The following is a 25,878-nucleotide window of genomic DNA, read 5'->3' as shown; positions in this document are numbered from 1 at the left end:
CCTGTTTCTGGTACGCTTAATGTTTGCAATACAAAACAAAGGACCTTCTTAGAAATAGAGTGGAAGCTTTGTTTTGAGGCCCACAGGCACTGAGGGTGGCTAAACTGTTTATCTTTTCACAAATTATATGTAAACACGACCTAGTAGATTGTTCTTGCCATTCGGCAACACAGGTTTGGACCGGCTCTGAGTGGAAGGAGCAGGCAAATGATGTCCCACACATTACCTGGAGAACATGTGTACTGGTCACACAGCACACCTGCTGGAGTCTATCAGACGTTTATTCATTGCGAGCTCTGGCTGCGTTTCTCCACAAGGCACACACACAATAAATCGATGTTGTTATTTTTAAAGACTTTCTTTTAATCCAGTTTTAGTGCAGAATAAATGGAAGAGTATAATTGCAGAAATAAGCAAAATGATAGAGGGGGCAAAAGCACAAAATGTAAATATTATGAAAGCAGGCAACATGTTTTACTGTGCATTTTTAAAGATCCCTGTATGCCTAATCTTGAAGCATCAATGACTTTGCCATGATGAGAGTTAATATTTCGCTAAAGTCAACACACATCTGTTTGTACTTGTACTTTATTCATGTTTTCCAGTCCATGGGCCTTTCCGCAAGACAAGTCCTAATTAGTTGAAACATTATGAGACAATGTGGCACTGATGGCCCTGAAGGTGCCCAGACCAACGCCATGTGACCTGCTGTCTGGAATGTTGTCTATCTACTGATCTCTCTAATGGAGGCAGCTGTGAACAGCTGTTAACTTCTTTTCACATTGTTTATTTTGAGTAAAGTTAACTTCATTATTTTGTTGTCTCTGAAAGAAATAAAGTGAGAATCAACTTGCGCACTCGTGTTAAAGCCTAAAGCTCTCAGCAGCAACTAACAGATCTGCCAACTTGAAATAAAACCCCACCTTGTGATGAGGGGGTGGGTCCCCTTGCGAGAAGTACCTAACAGGCACTCTGCCCACCTTGCCCCCGAGCTTCCTCCTCCAAAAAATCACAAGCCAAGCTTGCTGCAGCTGGTGCCGATGTCCTGGGTGTTTTCACACCCAGGGCCGGCTTTACCCACTGGTGGTGCCCTGTGCGACAATGTTTGCTGTGCCCCACCCCCAATGACCACCTCGCTACGGATCCCCACACTACCACCATTTGACAGTGCCCCCCCCAAGTTTCCATAACCACTGTCTCTTAGATTCATTTAGCTTTATAGCACCGCTCATACTAGTTTAAGGCGTCAGAGCACTTTACATCACATCTACATTGCCGGGAGACAATCATATGTTTGTAAATCAGTGTATAGGAAATGTTCCATAAGACAGAGGCCTACAAGGTGTAGGAGTCACATGTCATCCATACGGGTAGGCAATATAGTTTAAGAGTCCTTGGTCTGGAAAAGCACAAATTCAGGGGCGTATGTTCAAGGAAGTGGCGGAGTGAGGCATTAGCCGTCATGGCTTAACGCCTCACTCCGCCACTTCAGAAACGCAAGGCTGCACCATATTTTCAACGATATGGTGCAGCCTTGTGTTTCCCCCTGCGCTGGCGCTACACTTAGCAGTGTAGCGCCAATGCAGGCACTCTTGCACCATAGTGCAAGGTTGTCTGCGTGCAAGGGAAAGATTGTTTATGTACAGAAAGGCCACCCTTCCTGTACATAAAGAATCTTTAAATGCCATTTCGTCACTTCTATGTGTGCTGCTTAGTGCAGCACACATGGAAGTCACAAATGGCATTTTTTAAAAAAAGATTGTTTATGTACAGGAAGGGGGACCAAGGCAGCACACATGGAAAAAGAAAAAACGAGGAGCAATAATCCATTTCTCCAACTCAAGACCATGATTTTCCTGGTCTTAATTTTGGCGCTTCCTCCTATTTATGCTGCCCTTGTAAATAGGAGGCAGCGTCATAAGCAATGGGTGTTGCGGGTGCAACACCCACTGCCAACTCCTTTCAGGCTAAGAATTGCGTGAAAGGGGCCCTTATTTACAAGGTAGCGTTAAGCCACATTAAGTGGCTTTACGCTGCCTTGTAAATAAGGCAAGACCTCTATCGCCACGGGAATGTCACAAAAAGTGATGTTCCCGTGGCGATAGGGGCTTGTACATATGCCCCTCAGAATTTAAAATGTAACAGCATTGTTAGGGGTTTTCTTTAATAAGTATTGATTTCTAACCAAATTAACCCTTTTTTATTAGGATAAGGAAAGACTGGGCAAAAAAACATGTATCTGTAATATATTCCTTGCAGTTTGCATGCAGCCCTTTGACGTTAATAGCTCACTGCTCTATAAGAGGATTTTAACAGTTAAACTGCAAGTAACAAAAGGATCTCTTTGACAAAAGTGATAACCCATTGACCTATTAATAGTATATGCACTTCTGTGATCTGATTGGACAAGTTCTTTGCAGCAGGCATGTTAACCTTCTGCGCTGTGCCATGATGAGTCAAAACTTCCACTACGAGACAAAGCTCCGGTCTCTCTAGAGGAAGGCCATTCATCACAGGAGTTAACCTGACATGTTCATTTATGCTTGAACATTGCTGGGACAAGGAACCTGGATTCAGGTGCTTTTAAAACAATACACACGGCGCCCCCACCCCAAGTCAGCGCCCGGTGCAGTGGCACCGATCGCACCGCCCTAGAGCGGGCCCTGTTCACACCCCTTAATGGAGTCAGCAGTTCAAAGCCTCGGAAAACGAACTGGAAGGCCCCTGTTTGCACTGGTTTTCAGCTCGTTTTTCCACTGTGTGATATCAGCTCCTCAGCAGGTGACCGTGTGATGGGAGCCGATATCGTGTGTCACAGGGTAGCACCATGCGAGCTGGCAGATCTGAGTTAATCAAATGAGTACATCAATGAATAACAAGAAGCATATTTTCAAAACTCATGACAAAATGCACATTGTCTCACAAGATTGAAAAAAAATGCATTAGCCATTGCAAATGCATTACGACTTGTGTGGCCATCAATAGGCAACCCAGCAAAGGCACAATACAGAGGGCTCCTCAAAGATATGTAAGGCGAGCATATGCGATAAGAGCAGAGATCAGGCCACAGAGCACCGGGACTGAGAGCAGGTTCGCCTCAGTGCTGCATTGGATAGTGGTGCCCCCATCTGGCTGAAAAGTGCTACTCGCTGATGGGGAGCTCTGATGACACACATCTTGGAAGCCGAGTGTCTGAGCACCGATGGGACACTGCAACAGAGGACCGACACTGACAGAGATTGAGGATTGCATTCTGACCCCACAATGTCACGGGCAGAAAGAAACACAGTCTAACATTCTGCTTTGCTCGGGATTTTAAAAGGCAAATCTTAGGACCCGGCTTCATTTTATTTCCTGTGCTCTGTTTTATATTTTGTAGTTTGTTCAGCATTAGTCCTGGACAACAATACAAAATATGAAGCGTTGATTCACTATTATAATCTCTCAGTCCGCACTAAGTTGTTGATTTGACCAGGATGACCTGAATTCTTTGATAGGAAAAAGCATAAACTGCTTTGGAAGGATCTGTGATCATCTGACACGTTTACCTGTGGGTTCTGTTAAACAGCGCTCTATGGCCAGATACACCCTTTGCGGTTACTAGGCCGAAGGGACTTCTGTATATATTTTCACTAAAATAGTTCACACTTGTACTTTCGCGGACTTACTCAATTACAAGTAGAAAAGATGTTCATTCAAGATGCTGTCACGAGCTTTCGTCACGCGCTCCCGCCTTCGCCCCGCATTCTGTGTTGTCCAGGGCCGGTTCCGGTATAGCTTGAGGCACTGAATGAACAGAGGCCCGTGCGGGGCCTCAGCAAACTTTCCATTCGTTGGAAATCAGCAATAATTCACTATCAGTATCACACTCAGCGGCAGGCGGGCACTCCTCCCCTTTCTCAGAGATGGGAAATATTTAAAATATGCGGCTTCAGTGTGAGAGGGCCAGGAAAGGCAGGAGCGCCGGCCGCACGTCTCCTCAAACTTCCTTCCATGATGTGATACTTAAGACCTGTTTGAAGAGGGCTGATAAGCATCAGGCCGCCAAATGAAAATAATTATTTGATGTTATATAACCCTTCGCACTGTTCTTTTGACATTTCTAAGAGCCCTAAATAACAAATGTTACCCAACCTTGGAAGAAAGGATGGCAGGTTTGCTTTTATCTTGCAGCGATTGGAACTTGTGACCTGCAGATCACCGCGTTAGCCAGGGCAAAGGTCAGCTCACTGAACGTTCCTCCCGCCTTCTCCGGTGGTGGGTGGGAAGCTTTTTAACAACTCTCCCCCAGCTGTGCCAGCATCCCACCAGCCTTCCTGCCATTCACCTTCTCCATCAGTCATGGACACTTAGACTAAATCAGTAGCGGCTCATCCGCTAAGGCGGAGGAGTGTCGCCCTACTGCCAGGAGCAGCAAAGAAAGGAAAAAATAAAAGTATAATAACGGGACGTTATTATCATTTTATTTTTTCCATCCTGCTGCGGCAGTGCGTGGCGGGGCTGCAGGGGAGGAGTAGTAGACACTCCTGTGTGCAATGACAGGTCAGCCATCTCGGACCGCTCAAAACAGTCATGCGCACTCCCCTGTTCTCCATGCAGGCTGCATTACAGCATTGGAGCGTTGTGTTTGGCTCAGGTGTGGGAACCTGGCTGCCTACTTGCTGTTCTGACCTGGAGTCAGACACAGGCGAGCAGGAGAGAAGACGCGGGACCCGGCGGCGACGGGAAGGTACGTTTTATTTATTTATTTTAATCAGCCCGAGAACTCTCCCCATGCCCAACCTCCAACCTGCGAGCTGTGCCGGCCGCCCCCGCAAGACTTTTGTGGCGTTATAACAGCCACAGTTTGTTAACATCATAAGTTGGTACATAAGTTATCAAGATGGCATTGGTCACTAACATAATCAGCTCTTTGTTTAAATTCCTCTTAATGCATACAGTTCATTCTAGTCCATAGTGTAAACTTCTCTTTATTGCATTGTTAGACCTGGCACCATTGGCGTGGGTCTCCCTTCCATTTTTCGCTTTTGTCTCCTCTGTGATTGCAGGTGTTAGATGCTCTGGGCGCTGTGCCACTGCCATTCAGTGCCACAGCGCGAATGCTCCCTATTGTAAATTGGCTGTATGAATTGGTATAATCCTAATTGACCCAAGGAATATGATAGGAAAGTCGAATTTAGTATGCCTGAGCTCCAAATATTAAAGGGCATCTTTTATTGACGAATATTTTTATATTCTGTGTTTAAAACTACCACTTTGTGGGAAGTAGGGATTTTCTTGCCTAAATCTTCCCGTGTACTCTGCTGTTATATGTATTGGCTGTCTGGTTTTGGAGGGTCAGGGCAGGCTGAGACCGACCTGGATTAAATAGAGAGATCTGCAGTTGGAGTATGGGGAGGGGTGACCCTTTGATCTGAGCAGGGCTGTGCCTGGCAAGGTGAATGATGGCTCCACCTCCCACTGTGCGTCTGATGACAGACCCCCTCTCCCTGAAAGGCAGGATGTAGCCTCGTAAATACAGTGCTCCAGGACGACACCAAACTGGTTCTGGCTGGGTTCAGTGATTTGTGACTTTTTGAGAACAAAGACTGTTGGGGTATAAAGATCTGTGCTAAACCCCTACGCGGTGTGTTACATCTGGACGTCAAGACGAACCTATGTCCGTGTAACGAGAGGGAAAGGACTTTGAAACTTTTATCGATCTTGCTGAAGCAACTACCCAAGGGCCTGATTTGAGCTTGCCTCCTGCTGAAGTCTCAGGGACATTAGACTTCACCCATCAGCCATCCGGATTCCTATTTGACAGGGATCCTACTCGCAGGTGAGACCTCTGTTGAGAATTCCAGAGCCTCTGTTTCTACTGCGGGGAACGCGGGCTGAAAGTTATCGTGATCGCTATTGTGGGCCACCGCAGCTGAGGAGCTGTTGCCGCTGAGAGCCCGCATTTGACTGTGTTACCAAAGTCCTCGTGATCGCTATTGTGGGCCGCCGCAGCTGAGGAGCTGTTGCCACTGAGAGCCCGCATTTGCCTGTGTTACCAATGTCATCGTGATCGCTATTGTGGGCCGCCGCAGCTGAGGTGCTGTTGTCGCTGAGAGCCCGCATTTGCCTGTGTTACCAAAGTCATCGTGATCGCTATTGTGGGCCGCCACAGTTGATGAGCTGTTGCCGCTGAGAGCCCGCATTTGCCTGTGTTACCAAAGTCATCGTGATTGCTATTGTGGGCCACCGCAGCTGAGGAGCTGTTACCGCTGAGAGCCCGCATTTGCCTGTGTTACCAAAGTCATCGTAATCGCTATTGTGGGCCGCTGCAGCTGAGGAGCTGTGCCGCTGAGTGCCCGCATTGGTCGTCCTACGAGAATCATCGCTATCGCTATTGTGGGCCGCTGCAGCTGAGGAGCTGTGCCGCTGAGTGCCCGCACTAGTCACCACTTCGAGGATCTTGCTATCACCTGTGGGTGCCCGCCTTTAAGCCCCGTCCCAGGATTATCATGAGTGCACGCCATGGACCGCTACAGAGGGGAGCTGTGGCCGCTGTGAGTCCGCCTGTCATCACCGCGGCTTCCTTGTGAGGCTGCGTGCCATGCCCCTTTAAATCTTAGGTACATTGTACATCACTGGGTCGCGTGGACCCCGGCCTCAAACTAAGTTTGTTCCACACGCTTTTTGAGTGCCTCTATTGCTTTGAAGTGAATCTGTAATTATGTGATTTGTGGTTTCTTGATCGCTTTTGAGCCTTGTGTTAAGCCTATATAAAGATACTTATTTTTCTATAGCTACTTGTGTGGTGTCCCTTTGTAGTGTCTTCACTGCGTTGTTGTGTGTGGTCATAAATGCTTCACACACTGCCTCTGAGATAGGCCTGTCTGCTCGTGCTACGTTACCACAGGGTTGAGCAGGGGTTGTCAAAGGGTGTAGCCCCTTACTCTGACATAGGAAGAAGGATCCCTATTTGGACACCGGCGCCAGCCGCTGCCAACCAGGGATCCCCATTTCTAACATGCATAAGAATAAACACAGTAATAGCCTAGCTCCGCATATTCTGTTATGCATCATCCTTCAAATCATAAGTCCTTCAGTTAGGTGTCTTAAATCACTGTTTAAGACAGCTTCTCCTGTCTATTACTTGGTACAGCGTGTTGCGGCTTGGAGGTTTCCCTTGCTACCGAATGTCTGGTGTTCGTGACCCTGTGGCCATGCCTGGCCTGCAACTGCCATGTCTGCCCAGTGCTGACCTTTTCTTACCCCTTTTTAAAAAAACAAAACAGATTTTATTTGTCAAGTTGCACATATATTGCAGAGCTCTGCATCCCAGAGACATCGGCACAATCAACCTACACAGATATGATGACTTTGACTTTTTCCAATGTCGCCAGAACAAATTTATGCAACAAAGTTGAAAACACCAACTCCCCCCACTGCCTCACCCCTCCCCCGATCGCAAAAGATCTGCTCAGCCCTGCCCCCCACATACGTGCAAAGCCAGGCGAATGGAACTCCCTGAGTCCCTCCGCCCTTGCACCCCCACCCACCACATCATAGCCATAACCTATCACAATAAATGAGTTTCCTCCGCCGGTGGCGGTTCTAACATGAGACCTTGATAGTCTGCCCAGCATCTCCAGATTTTGTAGTGCTTGAGTGGGCATCCCCTGGCAACAAAGGTAGGCTGTTCCAACCCCATACAAAAGTCCAGCCCATTCTTCCATGCGGCCAAAGACGGGGCCCTAGGTGCCTTCCATGCCCTGGCAATGTCCCTCTTCACCAGTGTGAAACCCAACAGCATGAGGTGTCTCTTGTAAATATTACCGCCTATCCCCTCCATGACGTGCAGCAAGGCCAATTGTGGTGTGCGTGAGAGCCTCCACCCCAGACAGTCAAGCACCCCTCTCCAAAAACGATCCAAGGTCAGACAATGCCATACCGTGTGAATGAATGTGCCCTCCTCCCGCCCGCAGCGAAGACACTCTGCGGAGTCAATCAACCCCGCCCTCCACAAGCGGACCCCTGTATAGTAGACCCTGTGAAGGTATTTGAACTGGACAAGGCGGAGTCGCATAGCTATAGCCGCACCCCACGGTGCAGCCAGGGCCTCCGTCCAGTCCTCCTCCTCCAATGAACCCACGTCCTCCTCCCAGTAACCCCGGAGCTTCTGCAGTGTAGAGGAGCAATGTACAATCAGGGATTGGTATATACGGGAAATTTTCCGGTCTGGCAAGTCTCCCATGAAAACCTTTGCTTCCAGTGGACTGAATTACGGTAGGGACTCTAAGCCCTCTAGGCTGGGGGATAGGGCATGCCGAAATTGAAGGTAGCAAAAGAACTGGGACCGTGGCAAATGAAACTCGGCCTGAAGATCTTGGAAGGATTTAAGCTTCAGGCTTTTCATACCCCTTTTGTTTGGCCTCAAGTGTCCCTGCCGTGGGGCATCCCAAGGACATTGTTCGGGCAATTGTCCTTTTATGTGCTTGTGTCAAGATATTTATTGTTAAACTTCATAACTCCCCGCCACACTGGTGGTAGTTTGCTGACCTCTGACAGTTTCCTACAAGACGATGAGAAGCCTTGAAGTTCAAATGCCCCAACGATGTTCAGGAGGAACATGTCGATCCCCGCACAAGACAGGTGTGCCTTGTTGTCTGTTTAATAACCCAGTCTCTTTAGGTTGATGAGGGCATGCCTCACGAATTCCCAACCCATGCCTTTGCAGAACGTGCTCATTGATATGTTTAATCTCTGTGCCTAGATCTCTTAACGGCTCTTTGGCTCACAACCCTTGCCATTCATATTGTGCAATGATTTGTGACCATACTATGTCCACTGGCTGCACCAGCTGTGATATAGTTGTGAGATCCACCCAGATGGCTTCTAGCAGAGCTTTCTGTCCCATTGCCATAAGGCTATTTCCCCCAAGATGAATGACTACTGTCTCAGGGCTCCCATGCGCCAGTTGTACATCCTCCACCACCGTAATAAGCTGGCCCCACTTCATGCCGGACATGCCCAGCTACACAACCTTGGTGTTGCGTAGCCATATGCCGCCACACAGCCTCCTGGCACCAGCCCACTGCTGTGCTCTTGCGATGTTGGAATGTATTATTATCCACATAGTTTTTTTTCTTTTACTCCATTCCCTGCACTGATATAACCCGGTGTTAGTACGATAACGGTCTAATGTAAGCCTTAATTGCTGAGGATTTCCACCTCCCTCCGCTCCTGATTCTGTCGTCTGCCATGCCCTCACCGCTGCCGTGGTGTCTGCCCCGATACCGATACAGAATTAGTGTGACCTTAAGCTTGCTGGTGTGAGGCCCACTGGTGACAGGGATCGGCAGAGGAGAATTGAAACCTGCTGAGGTAGCTGTTATCCGCGTGTATGAATAGGGGAGGGCTGCCTTCTGCCCGTACCTGCATATAGCTGCTGGTTAAGCATACCTGGAAGTGCTCGCTTTCTGCAAAGCAATCCAGCCATGTGTGCTTTCCTCTCTCTTCCTGGCCAGTTTTTGACCTTGTCAGGTACAGCACCAAATGTGTGTCTACTCGGAGGCAAGCTGCGCCTGGGGTCCCCTTGACGGTGCCACCAATTTGCTAATCCTGAACACCCCGAAGAATGCTAAGGTAAAAGCTGCTTTGAACAAGTGCATCTCGTTTGTGGTTCTACTTATGTCATGTGGGGCCCATAGTACCACCTATAGCCTCTCAAAATCATTGGAAGTCTGGCGTTGTGAAGTTTGGGTTGCAAGCTGCCCAACCCTTCATTACTGTGTGGTTGTCAAATTAGTTTGTTGGGTCCACCGCATGTATAGCTTAGAGTAGTATGCTATGGCGCTCAGGTGTGACTGCACCCATGCTCTGGAATTTCCCTTCTCAAAAGCCCGTTGTATGAATTGCGCCAAGTTCTTGTTCCAAACACTTATTTACATTTCAGCGGTCTTTGGTGCGAAGGCCCTGCCAATGAGTACACCTAGATCACTTCCACCGTGTCCCATATGTCTGCTCATCCGCCCATGGTGCGAGTTAGCAGAACCTCTCCGACTGAAAGCAAGAGGGAGCGTCAGCAATTGAATTAATACATCCTGACATGTGCCTGGCTTTTATCGCTATGTTGTTTACTAGCTGGCAGCCCACCATTGCTGTAGCATGCCTAACACTTTTAGGCAGCGTGCCACCCCTAGGTTTATTGCTTGGACCACTGTATGGTTGTCTGACCATACGTTACCTGCTTGTTTGACAGCTGTTCTCGCCACAGTATAAGTGCTACTACTATTGGGAGTAACTCAAGGAGAGCTAAATTTCCTGTGTCCTGCCAGCTCCTTGACCACTTGATGGCACACCATGTGATGCCTAGGATGGAATCAAAGCCTTCGCTACCTGCTGCATCTGTATATAGGCTCAGCTGTTCAGTTGACACTTAGGGAGCCTGCCACATCAGGGTCCCGTTGACCTTCTTCAGGAACCTTTGCCATTGCTGTAAGTCCCTCTTGACCCCCGTAGTCAGCAGACTCTGTGATGTGTTCATGGGATGCCCTTTGTCAGCCATGCCAGATGCCTTGCAAATGTGCAGCCACCCGGGATAACTCTGGTGGCGAAGTTAAACTTCCCTAACAGCGGCTGTATTTTCTTGAATGTTGCTTTCCTTTTAGCCAGTAGCCCCTCAATCTCTTGCTTTAAGCCTTTTATATTTTTGTCTGGTAGCCTACACACTCTCTAATTTGAGTCCCCCTGAAGCCGTGCTCATGCCCGCCTGCACGCGCATGCACCACACACCACAAAGCCACGGAAATTGAGAGGAGGTAGAAGCCGGTCTGGCTGAAATTGTATAATGGTATCTTAGACGTTACATCTCCCCTGCCTGACTCTTGGAGCGATGCAGTTATTGCACTGATTTTAAAGCCAGGAAAGAATCCAATTCAATGTCAGTCATACCGCCCAATTACTTTACTAAATATCGACTATAAAGTCTTCACTGGAATGTTGAATAACAGGCTTTGTAAAGTTGTAGGGCCATTAATCCACATGGATCAAAAGGGTTTCCTGCCAGGCCGACAGATGTCTGATTTAGTACATACTTTAATTGGGTCGATTGACTTGGTTTCATCACAGGACCTCCCCCTTTCAATCATTACTGTTGATGCAGCCAAGGCCTTTGACTGGGTGAACTGGCACTTCTTGGACAGGGTCCTGAAGATCTTCGATTTTGCTGATAGATTCAGGGAAGTGTTGAAAAAAATATATAAGTCCCCCCGGTCTCACATTTTGGTTAATGGTAATCTCTCCCCTGTAGTTAAGATAGGGCGCGGAACTAGGCAGGGTTGCCCGCTTTCTCCCATTTTATTTGATTTATATATAGAGCCATTAGCTCAGAGCATAAGATTAAATCAGAAGATTGTCCCTTTTGAAATAAATGGGTTTGTACGAAAGTTAGCACTGTATGCGGATGATTTGATTCTTTTTTCATCTAATGTTAGCCCCACACTTTCAGAGCTTGTAGCTGAAGCTCAAATTTTTGGAAGCCTGTCAGGTTATGAGATAAACAACGAGAAAACCGAGATTATGGCATGGAACATCACCGATCAGGAGGGGAACTTTGCCAAAGAACTCAGATACTTAGGAGTTATAATAACTCAGGACCCTGCCCAAATTCCTAAACCAATCTAGATAGAGTCTCAAAGGAGGTCGATGTCTTACTAAAAAGATGGCTGAGTATCCCATTGTCACTCTATGGGCGAGTCAACCTGATGAAGATGTGCGTCCTTCCAAAATATGCCTACCTTTTTAATAACATCCCTCTAGAATTTGGAAAATCTGATGTTCTCAAAATACACTGCAAGATATCTTCCTTTATCTGGGCAAGTAAAGCGATCCGGCTATCCTGGAAAAAACTTAGGCGTAAACTCCAGTGAGGGGGGGGTGGGCTTACCAAATTTTCAGCTGTACTGTTGGGCCTACCAACTAAAGAACTGTAGAATGTTATTCCTCTCGCTGATAATTCACTGATAGGTTGCATGTTCAAAACTATGTTAGTAGGGGAAGAGGAGCTAGGTTTTATGTACAAGTTCGGCTCTCCTAAATTCTTTAAAAAAATCTGTTTAAAGACTTTGCGTTTGCCGGCTAGGCTGTGATCGGACTGCCGAAACTGTTTAGGACTATCCTATTATAGTGAATGGGCACCAGTTTGAGACTCTCCCGGTACACCGGAGTGTCTTTTGGACACTCTTGCTTATCCACTAAAAGAGGCAGGAGTCGTATATTGGAGAGACCTCGTACTGGGCGATAAATGCCATTCCTGGGAATATTGGAGTCATAATACTAACTGTACTCTGTCCAGGTTTAAGTTCTATCAGCTCTCTTCCTGGTGTACGAGTCAATGCTGGCCACCCTTGGATGATAACAGTATGGAAAGCAAACTACAAGACCTAGCTCCCAGGAAAAAAGAAGTGGCGCAATGGTATAATCATCTCTTGGTAGCAACAGATAGAAAGATGGATCAGCCATACAGAGTCTGGGAGAATTACTTGCCAAGCGAGGAGCTGGAAACCTTATGGCAAGTATCTTTAGATATTCTTTACCCCTGATTAAATCTGCTGCACTCAGAAAAAAACACTTTTTCACATTTCACAGGATCTATTGGTCCCCACTTAAGATATCCAAGATAAAGAGTGGTGGAGAAGCCAGCTGTCTGAGATGCGGCCATCAGAACGCAGATGAAGTCCACGTATTCGTTTCCTGCCCTAAGATACAATGATATTGGTCAAATGTGGTTAAAACTATCTCTAGGGCCCTGGGTAGCATCGTGGAGGTAAGCCCATCTCTTATAATATTTGGTTTTGCTACTGCACTGGGGGTGGTTTCAGACCCGATAGGGCCCCAACAAAAACTGGTGTTTTACTTGATTTTGCTGGCCAGGAGGGAGATCTGTAAATTTTGGCACCAGACGACACCTCCCACAGAACGCTAGATCAAAGAGTAAATGTTTATAGAGAAAAGCCGGCTGAGTTTAGGGATAGGATAATGACCCAATGATTAAAACCTCTGGTCAGCTCAGGTTGCATGTTATGGGTATTCCCTGTAAAGAAAATCAGCTGAGAGTGGAACCACCAATCTAATACGCATCAGAGGTGGTACAGGTCGAATGGGTGCTATAGCTACGGAGGTCTTATGAGATGAGTCAAAAAAAAAAGAAGAAAAAAAAAGATGCGTTGTTGCTATCTCCCTTGGGTTAGTGGTTCTCAGCGGCTCTCAAAGCCGGTATTCGCCTTATTTTTAACCCTGCCATAGGATCCCATTATTTAATTCACTCTCTTCTTTGAGGGGGACCCTATAGGCAGTTTTAAACTCACAAATCACTGCCCTACACCAAACACCAAAAAACCCAGCTCCGCTGTAAGTCAGGCGTCGCAGCACGCCCAGTGTGCGCTCGGTGCCTTGGGTGGGATGATGAAGCATGCCATCAACTAGGTTGGTGGGTGTGGGTTCTTTTAAAATCCTAATGGTTTTCCTAGGCACAAACTAATCAAGGATACCATTGTAACATTGATATTTTGCATAGCAAAGTAACAGAGGAGTTATATCAGCTTGGTAATCTGGCTAAATTTGGGCCACATGTGAGTGAAAGGCAGGTATTGAGTAGTCTATGTAAAGACATTAACATTGTGATCAGGGAGGCTAACAATTGCGGCAATGTAGTCATCATGAATCAGTTTGACTACATGAATGAGATCGAGTGCCAATTGAGTGACTTACTATGCTCTGACCCAATTGGACCCAATCTCACTAAGGAGTTAGCTACACTAATTAATTTGAGAGTGAATGGAAAGATATTTGTATATTAACAGACGATGAATTTTGTTATCTGTGGATTGGACAATCTAAATTTCCCCATATATGTATCTTGCCAAAAGTCCATAAGGAATAGCCTTTTCCACCGGGCCGACCCATTATCTCGGGTGTGAATTCCCCTACAGAGAGGTTGTCCGAATTTGTGGACATCAGACTTCAAAAACATGTGCAGAACATTCAGTCTTATATAAAGGACAGTAAGGATATATTGGTCAAACTTAAGGATCTGACTTGGTCAGGTGATCTATGGTTTGTCACCTTTGATGTAGTCAGTTTATATACATGCATCCAAAATAACTTTGGAATTATGGCAATATGGTCCTATTTGGACACACAGAGGGTTTAGACCATTTTGAGTATAACAACATGATAATGCAGATGATTCAAATGATCTTGACAAAAAACATTTTCCTACATAATGATCAGTGGTTCCACTAGATACAAGGGGCAGCCATGGGTTCCAGGTTTCCTCCCTCTTATGCCTGCCTTTTCATGGGCTGGAATGAGTGGGAACATGCATGGGGCAGAGGTGCCTCCCCCTGGGCTGAATATACAGTCTTTTGGGGGAGGTACATTGATGATATTATCTGTCTCTGGTCACGGTCGGAGGAAGCACTCCAAGATAATTTTTCCTTTTTAAATGATAACCTGTGTAATGTTACACTGACTATGGCATGCCACAAAAAAAAGATGAATTTCCTAGATCTCCATTTCTATGTGAAGGATGGGGTGGGTCAAAGCAATCTTTTCTGTAAGGAAACTGTGCGCAATTGGATCTTGCAAGCATCAAGTGTGCACTCAGGGTCAGTAATTCAGAATATTCCCTATGGAGAAATGGTCTGTGTGAGAAGGAGCTGCAGCAAGGATGATAAATGTCGAGCAAACATTTTAGACATCAAGAAACGCTTCCACAAAAGGGGATATGAAATGAAGGTGTTAAATAATGCGGAGGCAGGGATACAACGGTTAAAAAGGGAAGAGTCACTTGTGAATAAGTAACAGCGGAAAAAGGGGAGGAAGAAAAGAGAAAATTAAGGTTTATCACTAAATACACTGCCTATAGTGATAGGATTAAAAAAAAATCAGGAAAAATGGTCATCTACTTATGGATATCCCCAGTCTAAAGGATTCCTTGACAAAAAAACCCTCTATAACATTCAGAAGGGGGTCCGCTTTAAGGGACTTACTCTGCCCTAGTTACATCACTACGGTACAAGAAAAGAGTACATGGTTGCCACCTACGCCAGAGTTTTTTTTTACATGTAACTCTTGTAATATTTGCCCATATGGTAGGAATAAAACCAAGAAGTTCAGTTTCAATACTGCACAACAGTACAGTTTCAGGCATTTTATCAATTGTAACACAACTTTTGTTGTTTATGTACTGAGTTGTAGGTGTGATTTGATATGTGTGGGCAGTACTACCTTTGCCTTAAATAACGGGTACAAGAACATCGTAGGGCCATTCCCAAAGGGGATAATAGCTACCCGATGGCTGAACATTATAAAACTGTGCATCCTGATGACCTTAATCTTTGGTTCCATGAGATTTACCATGTCACTATAGAAAACAGAGGTGGGGACAGGGATTTGATTCTGAGGCAATTAGAGGCGAAATGGATCTGCCGATTATGGCCAACCACCCATGGTCATAACACTGATAATTAATTTAATCATTTCTTAAAGTAGGGTTAATTTCTGTATGCATTGGGGACAGACATGACATTTCTTTGATAGTGTTATCTATGACTGAGCTCGCTTTGATTCTTTTCACACTCAAATCGTCAGTGTGTTCCTACCGACAATTGCACTTAATTGGAAGGAAGCAGGATACATTTATTGCTCATGAATTACTGCATTGGAAGTTGGTTGTAGGCATCAATAATGGTTTCTATATGATTACATGACTTTGGTTGGAATGTTGGTTGTAATATGTATATAGGTAATGGTGTAATACTTGTTTATTTTATTTTATTGATTATTTCTTGATTGACTATTTCTTATTGGGTTTGTTGAATTGGGCCCCATTAAAATTGGGTCAAGGTGGAAAATCCACTGAAACTGTGTGTAGCGCTGGGACAGCGCATTATTTGGAATTTGGTATCAATTGAATTATGGCTATTGGGGAAACTAAAGCCCTTTGAGGATGCCCTGCATGGGGTCCATTATTTGAGGGCCAACTATATGTTATTTGAACATCGCTCTCTATCCTGGGAATAAAACTTGTTCCAATATGGCTGCCACTCTATTTATGGACTCTGGTAGGGCGTTTATAGCTGGCTTTAAGTACAGCATGGGGTCAACATCGTCTTTGCTCATGTCCTGGTCCAAGGACTTATTCATTTAAGTATATTTTTTCAACAAGCACTTGAGTATATGGGGAAAGTTTCATTATAAAATGTCTCACCGACCTGGTATACGATGGGCTACGAGTTCTAGTAGGAGTATCTCCCCTAATGCAGGGGTTTGGATTTTTAGATTTCCTCCCTCTTTCGGATTAAAACTTTGGGTCACCAATACAATAGGTAACACTACTTTTGAACTTGACGGAATATGTTCCAAGATGGCTGCCGTTCTTCCCACAAACATCACGTAATATTCAGACTTGACGCGTCCTTGGTAATGCGACGCTGTCCGGATGACGTCTTGGGATGTTTTTTAAATGAAGAGAAAGATGGCGTGGGTTTTTCGAAACCAGGCCACACGCCGTGCACAGTTGAACACCTGATACGATGAGTAAATTGGATCGGGTTAGTGTGAATGATGGTAGTGCCTAAAAATAAAGAAGAATAGTGCATACCATTGAATTGGATAGTTACGATTTTACTCAGATATAGGGTCTATCTTTGTGGACTGAGCCATTTGATATTGGGTCTTGGTGTCCTTGAATTCAATGTTACATTCTGGTTTTACTGTTCGGTCTTTCCGCTTAAGGAATCGGATGACTTTGTGATGACCAGTGATTGCTTATCATGGTGATTTCCTCACTATGAGGTGGGTATACAAATTAGATTATGTTGAGTTAGATTTTATTGATCAAGATGAATCTTGCAAGGGGAGTGTTCAATGAAGTTTACCCTTGGTGACCTTTCCTTGACTCTATGAGGCAGATAATTGATACTCTAGACCAACTACCCATCTGAAGTATGTCTTTAATGTCTCTCTTATATAGGTATAAAGTACGGGGCCAGATAAATGCCAATGGTGTTTAGAGGTAGTCCTTTAATCAGCAGAAAATACAGAATGTGGAGGACGTTATATCCATGTTACTAAGGACTCGATAGTACCATATAACTCATTATAAATAAGATATTTTAAACATCATTTTGAGGTGAGGTCAACTATATATTTCTATGGGAATTTAGGAATATGTGTGATTATTAAACATAATTGTGTTGGCCTTGTGGCAAAATATATATGAATATCCATATAAATTCATGTGTATGCACTTCAAAAGATATCATGCTTAGATATATCACAGTAACATGAGGCTTGGATCTCCAAAGGGCTTCCCATCTGACCTTGACTGGACAAGCTTCAACAGCTATTCTCTACCCCCTTAGAGGTCACTTTGCTTGTCCTGACTACATGATATTTCTTAATCTGGTTGTGCAAGTTGCTTACACAGTGCCATGCCAGCCTTTCTGGTCTGCCCATATCCAGCTGTTTATAATTGGCATGGTGCAGATCTTTCACATCCATGTTAGCCATATTTGGCTTGGTGCCTTATTCTAGTTTTGCTGACATGGCATTACTAAACGTATATAGCACCCAGAAACCGGCCACTCTGGGAAGAAGCAGTCTGAGAGCCCCTAAGGCAGGAGACCTGACTTCTTCCTTGCTAATTAGCAATGATGCATGGATTTGGTACCAATAAATACATTTCACTCTGTTTCCGAGCAAACCTGCTATGTCTGGTGAGTTTCATTCATTTGCTCCTGGGAGGGTGCCAGTATTTCCCCATCAGAATGGTGTCAGAAAAAGTGGGACATTGGAGGACTGTGATGTCACCAGTCGGTAAGTCAGATGTAAGCTAAATAACTAACTTGCCTTGCTGCAAGTGACCTTTCAGTTTTTCAAATGCGTATTTAACTCATAGTATTAATAAAAGGGGCATTAACTGGCAGTTAAAATGAACAGGGGACTGTAGAGAATGTGTTTAAAATATTCTCTGTATCAATACACTAATTGATATGTGGCAGACACTGCAGGAGAGCCTGTGTTAGAGAATAATTTATGTGTACCTACACATATAAGAAGTAGTGAAACAGGTGACTGATAAGTAACTAAGTTATTTTATGTCAATAGATATTGACAAATGGCTAGACCCTTCGGGGGTTTTATAAAAAACCGTTGCAGGAGACCCTATGCTAGGATGGGGTATTGATTTTACCCAGAAAAAGAAACCCTCCCAGAATATAGTGAGCGGAGCATCTGATTTGCGGGTTGCACCGGAACACAGGGAAATGATTTTGAAATATGCTTAGTTATATTATGGATAAAAGACTGCATTTGAATAGGGCATTGACCTTCTGAACTGGGTCTCTATGTTTCCTTGAAATATTTCTTTGATTTATATAAAAAATGGAGCGCATTAGTGCATGTGAGAAGGAAATTGGTTTTATATGTGATGTCTCTGGCTGGTCGATAACTGTTGATGCTCCTCTTTTTAACTCATTGTATCCACTACCTCACAACTTTTCCTTTGTAGGAGACCTTTTGTATTTATCTTTCAGGGTATAAGTGCACATTGTGAGTGAAAAACACACAAAAGCACATTTTCATCAGAGGGGAGCTCAGAAGAAAATCATAGTAAGCCCACTAGAAAATTGTTTAAACCGGCAGGAAAAAAAAAGGTCAAAACAAATCAACACCAGATAGCCCTGCAGATAAAGGCAAGAATATGAATTATAGAAAATATGTTAACCCCTTCGCTGCCAGGCCTTTTCCCCCTCCTGTGCCACGCCCTTTTTTGGCTATTTGGGGTAGTGTGCGCAGAGGCCCCTGTAACTTTTTGACCACATAAGGTATCCACGCCAAATTTGCGTCCTTTTCTTCCAACATCATGGGGATTCTGAAGGTACTCAGGGTTTGTGGATTCCCCTGGAGGGGTCACAGAAATTAGCCAAAATACAGCAAAATGTAGTTTTTTGGGGGGAAAATGGGAAAACGGGCTGCAAATGAAAGCATCTGGGTTTTTCCCTGCAAGTGTTATCAAAAAAGGGTTTGTGGGGCTGAAATCACCATTTCCCCAGCTTTTAGGGGATACCAGACTTTTGTCAGCAACCCAACATTTTTTACACAGTTTTGGCATTTTTCTGGGACATAGCCTATTTTTGCTATTTTTTGTGCTTTTGACCTCCTTCCAGTTAATGGTAGAAATGAGTACAAAAGCAATAATGGATCCTGGAAAGCTATACATTTTAGAGAAGTAGACAACATTCTGAATTCAGCAAGGGGTCATTTGTGTAGATCCATCAAGGTTTCTTTATAGAAACTAACAGTTAAATATAGGATACATTGAAAATGTGTTGAAAAAAAGCGCCTTTTGTATCAACGTTTTCACCTGTAACTTCTTCTAATTATGACAGCTCTTTGAAAGCAATATACCGTTACATCCGCTGGACATTACTGGTTGTGGGGATATATAGGGCTTGTAGGTTCACCAAGAACCCGATGAACCCAGAGCCAAAAACTGAGCAGCAACTTGCAATGGTTTTTTATTATGTACCGGGTATATAGTAATTATTCTGTAAAAATGTGTACATGGAAAAATCGGTATGAAAGACACCTATGTATTTCTGAAATGGGAACAAAATATAGAGTTTAGAAACAGTAGATATTTGCACATTTCCGAATTTGGGAATACTCATACTAGCATGAGAATTATCAGTCATTTTTTAGAATGACTTCTTTTTTACACAATGTCTTTCATTTGGAAGGCAGAAATGCATCGAAAGTCAATAGGTAATAACAGTTCCTTTACAAATCTGAATTACCCTAAGTCTCCCGATAAAAATGGTACCTCACTTGTAGGGGTAGGCATAGTGCCCACGACAGGAAATGGCTCAAAACCCAACGTGAACACACCACATTTTCACAATGCAAAATTACCCTTTTTTAGCAAAGTGCCTAGCTGTAGTTTTTTAACCCTAGCTCTGCCGGCACCTAGGGAAACCTAGCAAACCTATACATTTTTTTAAACTAGACACCCAGGGGAATCCAGGATGGGGTGACTTGACTGCCTCCCACCAGTTTCTGTTACCCAGAATCCCTTGCAAACCTAAAATATTGCCTAAAAACCACTTTTTCCACACATTTATCTGGTGGAAAGTTCTGGAATCTGCGTGGATCCACAAATTTCCACCCACCCCGCGTTCCCCAAAGAATTCCGAGGAAAATGGCACCTCACTTGTGTGGGTCAGCCTAGTGCCCGTGACAGGAAACGGCGCAAAACGTAACATGGACACACCTCAATTTCGTAGCGAAAAATGACCCTTTTTTTGAAAAAGTGCCTAGCTGTAGTTTTTGAACCATAGCTCTGCCGGCACCTAGGGAAACCTAGAAAACCTATACATTTTCGAAAACTAGACACCCAGGGGAATCCAGGATGGGGTGACTTGACTGCCTCCCACCAGGTTCTGTTACCCAGAATCCCTTGCAAACCTAAAAAATTGCCAAAAAAACGGCATTTTCCTTACATTTCTCTGGTGGAAAGTTCTGGAATCTGCGTGGATCCACAAATTTCCACCGACCCCGCGTTCCCCAAAGTCTTCCGAGAAAAATGGTACCTCACTTGTGTGGGTCAGCCTAGTGCCCGCGACAGGAAACGGCGCAAAACGTAACATGGACACACCTCAATTTTCTAGCGAAAAATGACCCATTTTTGGCAAAGTGCCTAGCTGTAGTTTTTGAACCATAGCTCTGCCGGCACCTAGGGAAACCTAGCAAACCTATACATTTTTGAAAACTAGACACCCACGGGAATCCAGGATGGGGTGACTTGACTGCCTCCCACCAGGTTCTGTTACCCAGAATCCCTTGCAAACCTAAAAAATTGCCAAAAAAAACACATTTTCCCCACATTTCTCTTGTGGAAAGTTCTGGAATCTGCATGAATCCACAAATTTCCACCCACCCCGCATTCCCCAAAGTCTTCCAAGAAAAATGGTACCTCACTTGTGTGGGTCGGGCCTAGTGCCCGCGACAGGAAACGGCGCAAAACGTAACGTGGACACACCTCAATTTCACAGCGGAAAATGACCCTTTTTTGGCAAAGTGCCTAGCTGTAGTTTTTGAACCATAGCTCTGCCGGCACCTAGGGAAACCTAGCAAACCTATACATTTTTGAAAACTAGACACCCAGGGGAATCCAGGATAGGGTGACTTGACTGCCTCCCACCAGGTTCTGTTACCCAGAATCCCTTGTAAACCTAAAAAATTGCCAAAAAAACCACATTTCTCCCACATTTCTCTGGTGGAAAGTTCCGGAATCTGCGTGGATCCGCAAATTTCCACTCACCCCGCGTTCCCCAAAGTCTTCCGAGAAAAATGGTACCTCACTTGTGTGGGTCGGCCTAGTGCCCGCGACAGGAAACGGCGCAAAACGCAACGTGGACACACCTCAATTTCGCTGTGAAAAATGACCCTTTTTTGGCAAAGTGCCTAGCTGTAGTTTTTGAACCATAGCTCTGCCGGCACCTAGGGAAACCTAGCAAGCCTATACATTTTTGAAAACTAGACACCCAGGGGAATCCAGGATGGGGTGACTTGACTGCGTCCCACCAGGTTCTGTTACCCAGAATCCCTTGCAAACCTCAAAAATTGCCAAAAAAAACACATTTTCCCCATATTTCTGTGGTGGAAAGTTCTGGAATCTACTTGGATCCCCAAATTTCCACCCACCCAGTGTTCCACAAAGTCTTCCGAGAAAAATGTTACCTCACTTGTGTGGGTCGGCCTAGTGCCCGCGACAGGTAACGGCGCAAAACGCATCGTGGACACACCTCCATTTCTCAGTGAAAAATGAACTTTTTTTGGCAAAGTGCCTAGCTGTAGTTTTGTAACCCTAGCTCTGCCGGCACCTAGGGAAACCTACTAAACCCAAACATTTCTGAAAACTAGACACCCTGGGGATTCCAGGGAGGTATGGCTTGTGTGGATCCCCCAACGTTTCCTTACCCAGAATGCCCTGCAAACCTCAATTTTAGCTGAAAAAAATCACCTTTTTCACACATTTTTGTGTGGGAAAGTTGTGGATACATTTTTGAAAACTAGACACCCAGGGGAATCCAGGATGGGGTGACTTGACTGCGTCCCACCAGGTTCTGTTACCCAGAATCCCTTGCAAACCTCAAAAATTGCCCAAAAAAACACATTTTCCCCATATTTCTGTGGTGGAAAGTTCTGGAATCTACTTGGATCCCCAAATTTCCACCCACCCAGTGTTCCACAAAGTCTTCCGAGAAAAATGGTACCTCACTTGTGTGGGTCGGCCTAGTGCCCGCGACAGGTAACGGCGCAAAACGCATCGTGGACACACCTCAATTTCGCAGTGAAAAATGAACTTTTTTTGGCAAAGTGCCTAGCTGTAGTTTTGTAACCCTAGCTCTGCCGGCACCTAGGGAAACCTACTAAACCCAAACATTTCTGAAAACTAGACACCCTGGGGATTCCAGGGAGGTATGGCTTGTGTGGATCCCCCAACGTTTCCTTACCCAGAATACCCTGCAAACCTCAATTTTAGCTGAAAAAATCACCTTTTTCACACATTTTTGTGTGGGAAAGTTGTGGCATCACCGGGCTGCCACAAATTTCCTACCACCCAGCGTTCCCCCGGGTCTCCCGATAACAACAGTGCCTCACTCATGTGGGAGGCCCAAGTACCCGCGACAGGCAAGGGCCCACAATGTAGTGAGGCAACATGAAAATTGCCTGTCTCAAAACGACCTGGTTTTGCAAGGGGGGTCACTTGGGTTTTTGGCCCGGTGCTCGGCGGCCACCTAGGGAAACTGACCAAACCCACACATTTCTGAAAACTAGACACCCGGGGGATTCCAGGGAGGTATGGCTTGTGTGGATCTCCCAACGTTTCCTTACCCAGAATGCCCTGCAAACGTCAAATTTAGCTGAAAAAATCACCTTTTTCACACATTTTTGTGTGGGAAAGTTGTGGCATCACCGGGCTGACACAAATTCCCCACCACCCAGCATTCCCCCGGGTGTTCCGATAAAACGGTGCCTCACTTGTGTGGGAGGCCCAAGAACCCGCGACAGACAAGGGCCCACAACGTAGTGAGGCGACATGAAAATTGCCTGTCTCAAAACGACCTGGTTTTGCAAGGGCGGTCACTTGGGTTTTTGGCCCGGTGCTCTGTGGCCACCTAGGGAAACCTACCAAACCCACACATTTCTGAAAACTAGACATCCGGGGGATGCCGGGGAGGTATGGCTTGCGTGGATCTCCCAACGTTTCCTTACCCAGAATGCACTGCAAACCTCAAATTTAGCTGAAAAATCACCTTTTTGACACATTTTTGTGTGGGAAAGTTGTGGCATCACCGGGCTGACACAAATTTCCTACCACCCAGCGTTCCCCCGGGTCTCCCGATAAAAACGGTGCCTCACTCGTGTGGGAGGCCCAAGTACCCGCGACATGCCAGGGGGTGGGGGCAGATTAGGGGCCAATGCCCCATCTGCCCCCCGGGGGGGGCAGAAAGACTGTAGTAATTGGGGGGTGGGGTGGGGGCATGGGCCTGCCCGTTTTGGGCATCCCCCACCTCTATTTTTTTGTTTTTTAATTCCCTGGTGTCTAGTGGGCTTTTTGCCCCACCGGGGGGGAGGGGCAGATTGGGGGCAGATGCCCCATCTTCCCCCCAGGGGGGGGCAGAAAGGCTGTAATGGTGGCGGGTGGGTGGGGGCATTGGCGTGCCCATTGCGGGCAGCCCCCACCCTAAAAAAAAACTAAAAACTAATCCCTGGTATTTAGTGGGCTTTCTGCCGCCCCGAAGGGGCAGATTAGGGGCCAATGCCCTATCTGCCCACGGGGTGGGCAGAAAGACTGTAGTAATTGGGGGGTGGGGTGGGGGCATGGGCCTGCCCGTTTTGGGCAGCCCCCACCCCTATTTTTTTTTTTTTTTAATTCCCTGGTGTCTAGTGGGCCTTTTGCCCCCCGGGGGGGGGCAGATGGGGGCTAATGCCCCCATCTGCCCCCCAGGGGGGGCAAAAAGACTCAATGGTGCCAACGTTATTTGGGGGGAGCAAAGGCCCTTGCCCAAGCCGCTCCCCCCCCTGGTGTCTAGTGGGTGGATCCGTGCTTGGGGATCGCCCTCCTGTGGCGATCCCCAAGCAGGGATCCACTGGGGAGATTCTCCCCTTTCCAACGATACCTCTCCCGTCTTTCTACGTGCTCAGGGGGCTGAGATAGCCCCCTGAGCACGTAGAAAGTGAAACTGAAATTCCCCAGGGAATGCCTCATGACGTGCTGGACTCGTCATGGGCACAGTTCGACTATGCTCCATGACGAGTCCAGCACGTCATGGGCACAGAAGGGGTTAAGTAGCTGCGTGCTACTGTGGAAAGTAAAGCAATAACAAAGTATAGATGTGTGAACATTCAATTGTTATATTCCCACAATGGTAAAAATTTGAATTAAAACTCGAGGCAGAATTGCCTAGCATTCCATATAAAAAGAGAATGGACTTTGCATACATTGTCCTGTGTTTCATAGAAGATATTTTGTGTTTGTTTCAGTACATAATTTTTTTTTTTATAGTTTTTTTTATTAAACAAAAAGAGTCGACAACACAAGATACATTACAATGTAGACAGATTACTTAATACTTGGCTTAGACTTCCAAATCAGTACATGAACACTTACATAATTGCTGCAAGGATAATTAAGGCAACGGTGGGTCATCATGTGTAGGTATGTTCGGGGGGTACAGATCTCACCTCGGTAAAGGTTCCAATCATTCCAGATTTGTGACCATTTTCGGGGGCATGCTCGAGATACATATACTGTTTTCTTTCTAAACATGCACCAGTCCATGTCCCTTTCCCAGGCCTCTGTCGTTGGTGCGTGCACAGCTCCCCAAAGTTGCGCTATATTTCTTTTTGCCACCATAAGGCCTAGTGTTACCCACATGGTGCATTTGTTATTCAAATTTGTGGGCTCCCACACATTCAGGAGACACCTCTTAGCTTCTGGACGGATAGTATGTGAGAGCACTTCACTGATGATCTCGTGTATTTTATGCCAGTATCTTTGGATGTGTTCGTATTCCCACAATATATGCATGAAGTTTCCTATACTACCGCAGTGTCTCCTACAAGTCCCATCGCCCCCTGCTCCCATTTTCACTAGAGTGGGTCCTGTTATATATACTCTGAGCAGTATCTTTAATTGGACAAGTCCCAGCCTTGCAGATATAGCCACCTCTCGCGGGGACGCCATCACCACCCTCCAGTCTTCATCATCCATGATTATACCGTCTCTGTCACACTTCTCCCTTATGTCTTGGAGTAAGTTGCTTGAGTGATTAATTCGTTTTTTATATGTCAGGGAGATGGCCTTGGATGGGAGGTAGCCATCCAACATCCTATCCTCGAGTGGCGAGGACTCCGGGGGAGTGGTCCTTACCGGAAGCACTGCCCGCCGTGCGTGGTGAACCTGCATGTATCTAAAGTGTTCTGTATTGGCCAAGTCATATTCTTGTTGCAGGGAAGCAAAGGATTTTATGTCCCCTTTTACCTATAGGTTTCCTATCTTCGAGATACCTATGAGGTCCCATTTGTTGAAACCTTTTGACTGCCACCGGTTCCCAAGCAGTTCCGAGTCCCATAGGGGAGTGGCCAGCGTCAACCTGTGGTCCCACTCCAAACTTCTGTTGGCTGCTTGCCAGACTTGTACCAAGAGTACCAAGTCACCTCGGCTTGCTTTTTTACGATGAAGGTCCTACGAAAAATACTTCCTTCCATTCCTTTTTCATTAAGGAAAACGGTAGTAGGAGCCTTGGTTCTGTCGAGAGTCGATTACTG

The sequence above is a fragment of the Triturus cristatus genome, chromosome 2_2 (assembly GCF_964204655.1).
Source record: "Triturus cristatus chromosome 2_2, aTriCri1.1, whole genome shotgun sequence".
In the NCBI taxonomy this organism is placed as follows: domain Eukaryota; kingdom Metazoa; phylum Chordata; class Amphibia; order Caudata; family Salamandridae; genus Triturus; species Triturus cristatus.
This window is presented reverse-complemented; position numbering follows the sequence as displayed.